Here is a 12,007-nt window from a genome sequence, read left to right on the forward strand (position 1 = left end):
ATACGAATTTGAGAAAAAATGATGAAATGGAAGTTTGGTTGAGAGAAAACAAAGCTACTGATTGTAATAATGACCTGTAGTGCTGACAGTACTGATTGCAGTCAGAGCACTCTGGCGGTGTTGCGGCACATTTACCACTACTTGTACAGTACCCTAAATATGTGTACATTGTACAATATACAGAGGTTTCCCATAAACATGGAAATTATTGATTTTAAAAAATCAAAAAATGATAACGCACACATCAAAAAGTCACATTACTTCTATTATTTTCTGCGGACATCCTGTACAATGTACAATTTACAATTGTACAGACATGATAATTGGTGAAAAGTTTTGAATGTCTTCTTTCAATACACTGTACGTAATAAATCAATATTTTTTGCACTTAATAGTTAAAAAAATCTTTTACTCATAATATTTTAATGGGAAATGAATTTGACTATGTATAATGACTGCCGTATATTCCTTGATAAAATAGTGTATCAATTGGCATATAATATATCTTATTATTCTCTTTGGTATTAAAAAACTTAATAAATTTTGGAAGAAGACATTTTAAACTATTACCAAATGTTTGGTGGGACCACAATACAGAATAAATAGGACTAGAGATGACGCGGTCGGTTTTTTTTCAATTTGTTCGTTAACGATACCACCGTCCAAGAAAATCGTTTCTTCACAAAAATGATATGTCCATCTTTAAAACGAGAACTGTCTAAACTAACTGTAATGTTCTGTAATTCTTTATAAACACTTAAAAATATATCAAATTATATAATTTATCAATTAGATGATCAATTTAATAAATTACCTCTCGTAAAACCACTTCTACTTAACCCAGTCCAATAAACCTGAATATTTAAATAATAATGATGATGATAATGATAATAGTAGGAATACCAATAATAGGAATAATAATAAAAGGAATATTAATGATAGGAGTAAAAATAATGGAAACAATAATAATAGGAATTCAAATAAAAGCATCAAAAATGATAGGAATACTACTGACATTCTGTAAGAAAAATAATAAAAGAAATAATAACAAATATCTTATAAAAAATGCATACTTTGCATAAAATCTTAAGAAACCACTATTCATTTATTTCATAATAATTGACAATAAAAAATACAAAAGTATGTTTCTTTTATTTAGATAATTAATAAGAACAACAATTATATACGGTGGTATTATATCAATGCAATGAAGACGACTTCTTTATTTAACTTTTGATTGTTAACAATCTTTTTTCGAATTACAAGTTTACAAGTAATCAAAGAGAAGCTTTTTTAATGGTTAAGTTCTCATGACTTGTCTAGTTATGTATATCTATGCTGTTTAACATCCTGATTAAAATCAAAATCAAATTCGAAAGTCGTCTTCATTGTATTGGCAAAATCGCCTACCACCGTATAACAACAATAACAATAATAATTAAAATACCGTGCATCCTCCGGTTTTCTCACACGAGTATTTACAGTTGTTGTTAGATCTAAAAAAGCTAAAAATTATTTTTTTTAAAATGATTTTTGGTTTAGGCTTATAAAAGTATTCTAATAATTGATAAGGTAACCATGGGAAGGGATGGGATTGGAATGGATGGAAAGGGATGGGAAGGGGATAGGAAGGGATGGAAAGGGATGGAATGGGATGGACCTGATTGCCCCGGAAACGTGTTAATCCTTCACTCATAAACATCTAAACAGATTATAGTTAAAGATGTTCCAGAATGTCGTATTTTAGAATTTATATTGATTTAACCAACGCGGTTAAAATGTATACAGTGATGATGTATGCTAATCCTTTACTAATTGCATAGACCATGAACTATACCGAGAGTGTACTGCATATTTGTTTATTATAAGGAGATTTTGCCTAACCTATAGAATATCATTATTAGTAAACAGTTGTAAGTGTACTGTAAAGCTAACTGGAGCACACATGTAGGAAACTATCATCCCCCCTGGTTTTAACGCATCAATTTTCTTCCTATTTACATTGACGCTGCAGTTAGGAACGTATGGACTGTGTAGTGTGTATGCAATTATAAATTCTTCTCGTCCCGTGGATTTTAATTCTAATGTACGATTAAATCAGTTTACTAATAAATTAGGAAAGGTTTGATTATAAAGTTAATCTTTAAACCATTTTTAAAAGAATTATTCTGACATCGATTACATTTTAATATATGATTTATTGCCAGACATTCGATCTCAAAGGCTTAAACCACTATTTGTATTTTAAAATTTTTAATCTTAATTTAAAACTCTCAGAAACATCAAGGCTGTAAAAAATAAACTGTTTTTTAAATGTTTTATAAAGTTTTTTAGCTTTTCTTGTATAGGATCCCATTACCCCACCCCCCACAGCCGCCTCCCTCCTTGCACGTCTATATAACAAAATATAATATATATATATGTTCGCTATAGCTGGCCAAACGGCTGTACAAAATTAGCTGATATTTTTTGAGGGAATCCATGGGTATACCCCGGATACATGGGCTAACATTCTTTAGGCACTGTGCAGATAAAATTATAATTTAATACCCAGCTCTGGTAAATGGGTGGACAACGATGGGTACTTCACGCGGATTTAACGGCTCGGTCCTTATTGAAGAGAACTCTGACTTTCGATCACATTTTGATCCATTAAACATAATTGTTTCGCCCTTTTTCGTTAAAACTTTTTGTTCGTCCATGTGTTTAGAATGAATAAGTATAAGAAGACAAATCTGTATGTTTAAAAAATGTTGAATTGAAATAGAAGAAACCAAATGCATCTCGCCAAACTACAAATTTTCCAAGGTTTTAGAATGAGACTTTGACAGAACAGCTTTACTCATTCATGAAAAGGTTAGGTTGATTTTTTAATCCTATCCCACAATTTTGTATTTATTTAATACAACATATACACATATTTTAGAATATACTTTAATACAAAGTTGAGATTATAGAACCGCGCAACATATTTGAATTGTAATGTATGGATGTAGGCTATATAGAAGGTATGAATAAAGAACAGCTTATCCGACTGCTTATCATGACGTAACGTTTCCTCTTCCTACACTATTCATGCTTTTATCGTATTTTATCATAATTTTTTTGATCAGTTTTTGACCATTCACATTTCATAATAAATAACATTCCAATGATACGATATATATTTTAATTATTGATCACTAGCTTGAGAAACCATCGCTGGCCAGGGAACATACTTTATGAAATGTTCTATTTATGAATTGTCCTATTTATGAAATGTCCTATTTATGAATTGTCCTATCCATGAAATGTCCTATTTATGAAATGTCTTATTGTTAAAATGTTCTATTTATGAATTGTCCTATTTATGAAATGTCTTAGTGTTAAAATGTTCTATTTATAAATGTCCTGTCTAAGAAATGTCCTATCTATGAATTGTCCAATCCTCTAAAAAAGGCAAATGTCAAAATACTAAAATGAATTAACAGTTTAATTTCCGCATTTACAGAGATTGGTATCTTTATTATTCCGAGTTGTAGGTTTCAATCTACATAAGTAAATTATCTATCAGTATAATTTAGACAGAGATTGTATTGAATACCCCGCCCCAGGCAGATTAACGTGATATTGTCAGAAATATCGTTTTATGCGAATCAATCAAAAAAAAGAATAATTCAAATTTGTTTTAGTTAAACTTGTGATTGATTTTTTTTATTTTATCCCCATTTAACATTAAAACCCCACTTACAACGGGATGTTAAAGGGAGTGACCGGCAATGTATGGTGGTTCAATTAAATATGTAGTATTGTAGACAAATTTTCTCGGATTCATTTGAGATGGTTTTAGTAAAACTTGTGATTAATCCTATCCATCCAAAAAGATGATTTTTAAAGTTGACTTTGTGATCAAACTTAGTAAATATTCGTCCTAGAATAGTTTTATATGTCTAAATTAATCCTGAAATTTTTTTCCTCAATACTACATATTCAGTTCAACCACCATACATTGCCGGTCACTCCCTTTAACCTACAACTACTTATTCAGGAAATGTAGAGTGGCCTATGCGATTCACAACAGCACCTCTTACACCCCCCAGGCCCCATGTGTAGAATGTTGCTGTAAACTGACAAATCTTAGCCTTGTAATGAAATTGTTTCCACTAAACGAGGAACAAATTACTCTCACAAGTTTTACATTGATATCTATAATCGTAGTTAGATTAATCGCAATACAAGTTTACGTAGTTATTTACAACCGCAGTTAGGTTACAATGTACAATATAATTTATCTAGGTGTGTTTAGGTTTATAAATATGGGATTTGCTACGATGTTTATTAAAGCCTGAGCAGAGTTTGTTTAAACTGATCCCAGAATCTGCAGTACACTTCTAAATATAAATTTGTTTGTTTGTTTGTATCCAATAAACATCAAAACGGCTGAACGTTCGGGCCCAAATTTTTTGTGGGACATCTAGGGACCCCAGGGAAGCCTGGAAGGTTTATGAATGATCAAAATTTCAAATATTTGTCTCCATCAAAATTCGATCTTCATTAAATTTTTGAAAATTTTGAAAATCCACGAAATTTTTTGTGAAAATCCGCGAATTATTTTTGTTTTGTTTTACGATGTAAACAAAGAGAACATGTTCACAATTAATTTAGAAGATTACAAATAAATACATAGGGATTCCTGGTATTTCTTGACATTTTCAGAAAATTTTCATGTTACTCTAGATCCCCCTGTATAACTGTCTAATATTTTATATATTTATTCTTTATTCTTCAGAGAATTTTCATGTATTCAAAGTATGTATTATATTGCCTTATTATTATCATCATTATGTAATTTAATTAACATATTTTGTTTATATATGAAAATATACAACATAGATATACACAACAACAATTTAATTTATATTATCTTGTACATGAAATATTCATTTCTCCATTCTTTCTATTCTTCTCTTCTCTATTCTTTATATTCTTCCCTTCTCCATTCTTTATATTCTTTCCGTCTTCATTCTTTATGTTCTTCCCTTCTCAATTCTTTATATTCTTTCCTTCTCCATTCTTTATATTCTTCCCTTCTCCATTCCTTATATTCTTCCCTTCTCCATTCTTTATATTCTTCCCTTCTTCATTCGTTATATGCTTCCCTTCTCCATTCTTTATATGCTTCCCTTCTCCATTCTTTATATTCTTCCCATCCCATTCTTTTTATTCTTCTCTTCTCTATTCTTTATATTCTTCCCTTCTTCATTCTTTATATTCTTCCCATCCCATTCTTTATATTCTTTCCTTCTCTTTAAACTTTTTTCTTTATTTTTTTATAGGAAGAATATAATTTTTGAAATACTAAATTCTACAGAATAAAACTTTGAGTTCATAATTGACTGAATTAGTAACAAATTTAAAGTTGTATACTGACTTTTTATAAAATTAACAAATTATTTCACCCAAAAAAAATTAAAATTTATTTTAAAAACTTTTTAAAAATTAAAAAGGAAAATATAACATAACCATAAAAGCACGTGTGATACTGATTAGATTGAAATAACCGTGACCATTAATATTTTTATTTTTCTTGTACAAACTACATAGGTGATGGTAAAATGTAGATAATTGAAAATTGTCAAGTGTTTGCAGTCAACATCCTCCAATTCTCTTGTTGTATAAAGAAAGAAAATCTAAAACTTTATCAATTCCATATAATCCCCTTAGAAATACGATCACTCTATATATAAGTGTACAGTGTCAAATACGTAAACATATCGTGATGTATACAACCAACCACACTATTGATTAATTAATAAGGAGGTCGATTGTGTACATCTGAGGTAAGCTTTAACTTTTCGTTTGGCATTTGCCATTTTCTGTTGTGCGCACATGCCCCGTAAAATTCCAAAACAGAGAGAGGGGGATTGAATTTTGTAGATCCATAAAAATAATATCTGTGGGATGCCTAAGTAGAGACTGGCAGCTGGTGGAGTCCTAAATGTGAGACATGTGGTCGCAGCGCTCGGCCCCCTAGCCTGTCCTAGCCGCAGCGCTCGGCCCAGAAAGTGGCTTAACCTAAACAAATAAATACTAATTTAATTATTTTTCTGGATCTACAAAATTCAATCCCCCTCTCTCTGTTTCAGAATTTTAAGGGGCATGTGCACACAACAGAAAATGGCAAATACGTTTTTGTTTCCTTTCTCTATGACAAATTCCATTGAACGACCGCAGTTTTTAGAAATATTAACGAACGGCACTATAGCACCGTTCTTCAAAAGAGGGAATAATTTCAAATTAAAAACTAATGGAAGTAACGTTTTTTTTGGATGGGGAAACCCCCTTGTGCCCCATCCCCCCATTCTTCAGTTAAAACACGTCGTTAATGATCTACTATCGTTAACGACTTAAACGACAACTATAACGGTATACATCTTAAAAAAATACCCATGATGGCCTTCGTTTAAAAAAGTAGAACTAGTGGTTTTCGAAATGACGAGCGTTCCAGTCAAGCATTTCTTTGCTACCGTTTATATAATATCAACACTTTTTTAATTTAAAACGAAAAAGTGTCAAATCGGAGCTCTCAATGAAGTCTCTTTCAACAGGGATCCCTGAACATCTTACATTGGATAAAAATGTTTGCAAAATAAGGTACCTGTAAATGTAATACAAATAGTGTGTCTCTAAAAAAAGTGCGCTCAAGCTTTTTAGCCTAAACGTAGTTTTTATTGTAATATATACAAATATAAATGTAATACATCTATTTAAATAAAGCTGTAATTTCTGTTTTTCAGTCTGTCGTCTGTTTGTTTGTCCGATCATAACTCAGAAACCCCAAGACCGATTTGCCTCATTTTTTAATTGGCGAACTTAGGAGAGCTACGAAAAAATTCTTTGCTTGGTTTTGAGATTCTAAGTTGAGTGGATCAACTTTTATAGGGGAAAAAGGTTAGCATCGTAATTTACAACAAAGCGTGGGTAAACGGTGGGAGTAGTAACTATAACTACCCTGAGCAACGCTGGGTTCTCAAGCTAGTGCAATATATAGGTGGTTACACACATAATTACAAATCTGAGATTAAATCGTTAAATGTTAAGATTAAGTTTATATCCCTTTAATCTCCACACGAGGAAACATGCAAAATTACTTTCACGAGTTTGCAACCTCGTACCTTTGCTTGATTCAATTTACATAAAAAGAGAAGAAAGGTGAACTGTGAAATTCCAAAAAGTGGAATTAGAAGACATATGCAAAAGAATTCAATCTAAAACTGCAAAAAAAGTCTATAGAATCAATCCGTTTTATGTCAACCTGTATTTTCAATCAAATGCAAAAAAATTTTGTGACACCCTGCCATGTTATCCTTCTCAATTCAACCTGATTGGGACCATTCACGGCTTCCAGATCTCAACTCAACTCCGTTTACAATTTATTCAGATTTTGCAAAATATTAAAAATTTTGTTTCATTGGAAACATTTTCACACTTTGTAGTGTTTATTGCAAATTAAACAGAAGAAGAAGATACAATTTCTTGTACATTTCTTTTACGTTTCTTGTTCATTTCTTGCACATTTCTTGTACATTTCTTGTACATTTTTTGTGCATTTATTGTACATTTCTTTTACGTTTATTGTTCATTTCTTGCACATTTCTTGTACATTTCTTGTACATTTCTTGTACATTTCTGGTCCATTTCTGGTACATTTCTGGTACATTTCTGGTACATTTCTTGTACATTTCTTGTACATTTCTTGTACGTTTCTTGTACATTTCTTGTACATTTCTTGTACATTCCTTGTACATTTCTTGTACCTTACTTTTTGTGCTCGCAGCTCATCTTGTTTTATTTGAGAAAACCCAAGTCATGAAGATAACTACATAACTCTGAAATGAAACGACGACTTTAATGCAATACTGAGAGTGATTAGGGACTGGATTTTTTGGTATATCTTCAATTAAACAGACTTTTAGAGAAGCCATGGAAGCCCCCACCCCCTTTCCTCCATTGCTAGTTGCGCCTGTTGATTTATACAGTTATCGTGTTCACATCATATAATTGATTAACTCCTGATCGTTTAAAGATTAGAATTGAATTAAATTAAGGTTTTCAATTTGATCCTGTGATCCACGAGTTAAAGTTTGGCACCCGCCAACTAGTATGTGTCCATCTAGGGATTACCGGAGTAAGCAGTAGGTTAGAAAAAGTATAACCAGAAAAACACCCCCCCCCCTTCCCCTTCAGTAAAGTCCAAATATATCCATAGATTAAAACTTTTGAATGAGATTACCCATAAAAGATAAGACTTCAGAGACGACTGTACAGAATTTTAGCAAACCTTTTTCTTANCAAAAGCAGGGTGGATTTATTTCACTGTGTTATAGTTGGAAACATTTATTGAGCATTTACAAGGCGGGGTGCATCTTATCATTTCGTTAATTAATGAATCGTGTTGCAATAATAAAACCATCGTAATTCGTTCCGAATCCAAAACTTAGACATTTCTAAAAATGTACAGCACCCCCTTCCCCTCTTTTAAAAATTCCTTTTAGATAATAGATGTGCAAAAACATTTATATTCATCTTTAATAGGAAAGAACAAAAAATTGACGGGTTTCAATCAAAAAGAATAGATTAGTTAAGAGAGGAATCGACTCAAAAAAAGTGTAAAACCGCCATTTTGTTGGACTGTACACTGTAACACATTCGGTATGTATTCTGCATTGATTTACGAAAATTATCCAAATTTTGAGAAAAAAAAATTGTAAAATGGAAACCCGTATTACCGGAATAACATATAACTCTGCTGAAAGTTTATAAATAACAATGGGGATTCTAAGTTATGCAACCTCAAATTCCCCCACACCGCTTCGCTCAATTATTTAAGACAGGAAAATTTATTTAAAACAAGATATTAATTGCAGGATACAATTAAACGATTCTAAAGCAAAGAATATGAACAACTCAACAGTCTACGTATTCACTTTACAAACGACGATTTTTACGTTTTAATTAATATGTCCAGGGATCATACTATATTAGTGTGGTGTATTCATAGAGAATAGAATATATATTAGAGGGGAATATAGTTTAATTCAGTTTTACTCAACTTGTTTAATAGCAGGTCGATAAAGTTACTCTATCACCCTGTTGTAGGGTGATAAAATAACTTAATCAGCCTACATCGGGAAAACATTAGGTATGAAATTTGAAATTTTAATAGCAGGGTGAAAAAGTTACTTTATCGCCCTACACCGCACCCTGGACTAACCAGAGTGAACAGCATTCGTTTTCTTCTATTTGAAATAAACCGTCCTTTGGTCTACAATTCAACAATCTTTAAACTTAAAAATTTGTGAATTCTATACTTTTTCATTCAAAATGCATATGTCGACAAAAAATTTATGAAAAAGGCTAAAAAAGTATGTTTAATGGGTCAAATTGTGATCGAAAGGAACAGCTTTCTGGAATATTGACAGAACCGTTAAATCCACGTGAACGGGAAAAATTAGGTGTGATAAAGTCCTTCATATTTGAATAAAAAGTATTCAGGAAAACACTTTCAAAACCCGTTAAAACAATCGAGGTTATGCAATCTTTTTGAATTCTAAAGAATTGTATATTTTTATCTCTTAGTATATTTTGGTTAACTAAATAATGTGTCAAGTAATCAATCAATNTTTGTATTATCTCGTGCTTTGTAGTTGAATAAAAATATGAATATGAAGTAATTTAACAATAAAAACAAAAATATTTTAAGTATTTTTGAGAGAAATTTTAAAATTCTAAAACATTATATATTTTTATCTCTAAATATATTTTGTTGACTCCAAGAAAGTACAGGGTGTCCCACAAAACACGACAGTTGGTGAATAGTTTAAAATGTCTTCTTCCATAAGTTGTCAAGTTGTTTCAAATAGAGAATTAAAAAAATATTTCATGGCAGTCATATTGAAGTAAAATTTATTTCAAATTTAAATATATTTGAGTGAAATATATTTCAACGAATTAAACTGCAAAAAGTATATATTTACATCTAATACCGTGTATGGAAGAAGACATTCAATACTATTCACCCACTGTCATGTTTCATGAGACACCCTGTATGTAAAGTTACGCCTGTTAAATATGTAGATGAATACACAACTCATACAACTCTATGAAATATAAACCAACAATACAAACTACAAGATTATTATTCACGCTTTCAACTATTTACACTACAGGGGGGGCCAAAAATCTTTCTAACTTTTATCACCCCTAATGTAAAAGATCTCATTGCTAGGATTTGAGGATGCTTAGCGCCCCTCCCTTTCTACACGCCCATCTTCATTTCAACTTTTAATTCTGGCTCTATTTGTGAGCATCTTCTCTTTGTATAATATAAAACAATAACAAACAAAAAAGTTTGCGGATATAGTAACATTTTTTTTGCGCCTTTTTAAAATTTAACAATAATTGAAAACTTTTGGACCCAAATTTTTGTAATTTTGTTTTGACGTTTATGGATGCAAACGATATGACTAACAGACAGACAGACAAGCAAAGTATATAAGCGGATAGATTCTTGAAGTTCAAAGGTTTTATAATTTCTGTTAACATTTTTGGCATTCCTAACAATTAGCAATTAAGAATTTTCCATTAGTGAGTTTTAAAACTAAGGAAAGTTTGGAGACTACACTTCTACTCATTTTTAGACCTTCCTGGGTCTGTAAGGTTAGTTTTTCTACCTATCTGTAGCCCTTCCCTGGGTCTATAAGGTTAGGTTTTCCACCCATTTGTAGACCTTCCCTGGGTCTGTACGTTACGTATTGCAAAAGAAATTGAGTAAGCCTTTTTGTTTACTATGAACAATTAACAATTACTTTTAAATGTCACCCCTGATCTTTTACAACATATCTATCTGTAAATATATGCAAGAATTAATGCAAAAACTATGTTTGAATTATGGTTTAATGATATTGTTTTAGCCCGAGATTTTATTAATTGCAGGCACACCTTTGCATGAATCATGTATTTATTAGTATTTATACCTATCGAGTCTATCTTGTAATTATATCTTTACACTATTCACACACATATTTGTCAAACAGGGTTACCCACAAAGAATGAGACTTCAGAGACGATTGTACGAAATTTGTTTAGTCCATTTTCTTTCATTCAGGATTTCTTGTAGGCCAAAAATGGATTGTTTCTGTGCTTAATCATTTAGTAAACCATCACAATACTCAATTAAATGCTGAAATCAAGCTTCAAATTGCCATATTTTTAGAGTTTTGGGTCGTCTTTGCAGTCTCATACTTTGTGGTTAATCCTGTATCTACTGTGCACTGTACACTGTATAGTTTAGCTTATGATAGATACATGCATTTTAATCTATTTCATATAGAAACACATTTATGTGTCAAACTGTGTCAAAAATTGTCTATTCAAGTGTTTTTGTTCAAAAATGCACGAAATAAAAATGTTCATATGTAAAAGAATCAATTAAAGTTACAAAAAAGGAGGAAGAAGTGTTGCAAAAACGAAATATTTTTATCTACAGTTAAACCCTAAACAAGCCATACATCGAAGAATTCATTAAATGTCGTATTCTTCACTTTCCGATAATGGAATGTTGCAGATATCTAGTTTTTTAATTAAAGGATCATATGGAGCTCTTTAAAACTGTTCCCGCATATTCATGGCTATTTATTTTTTTTTGCAAACCCTGAGATTTGCATAAAACCCATTGAAAAATGTCAAGACGACATTTGATAAATTCTTTCGATGGATGTCTCATTTACGGTTTAACTGTATTTCTGTACACAGTTGTTCAATGAAATTGATAACTCTCCAGATGAAAGTATGAAAAAAATACTTGACTCACCAGAAATATGAGTATTTTCATTTCCCTCATGTCTGCTTCTTTCTTTGATCTGGTTTCAGAACTCTGAAATAAATATCGGGTTAACTTTACATTGGAAAATTGCAAGTCTGGCTTTGCTCTTGAAATCGAAATGTTGAAAATAAGTTAACTTTTTAT

General features: G+C 31.2%; 1 long non-coding RNA gene across 1 annotated transcript; it reads right to left on the bottom strand.

Annotated features, from left to right (window-relative positions):
• Nucleotides 1-73: 73 nt before the first annotated feature.
• On the bottom strand, nucleotides 74-1,507 carry LOC111700729 (uncharacterized). Its single transcript, XR_002765039.1, has 3 exons — nucleotides 1,448-1,507; nucleotides 815-854; nucleotides 74-153 (listed from the first exon to the last, which is right to left on the bottom strand). It is a non-coding gene; the product is annotated as an uncharacterized LOC111700729 (long non-coding RNA).
• Nucleotides 1,508-12,007: the final 10,500 nt, after the last annotated feature.

Source organism: Eurytemora carolleeae, unplaced genomic scaffold, assembly GCF_000591075.1.
Source record: "Eurytemora carolleeae unplaced genomic scaffold, Eaff_2.0 scaffold415, whole genome shotgun sequence".
Lineage (NCBI taxonomy): Eukaryota > Metazoa > Arthropoda > Copepoda > Calanoida > Temoridae > Eurytemora > Eurytemora carolleeae.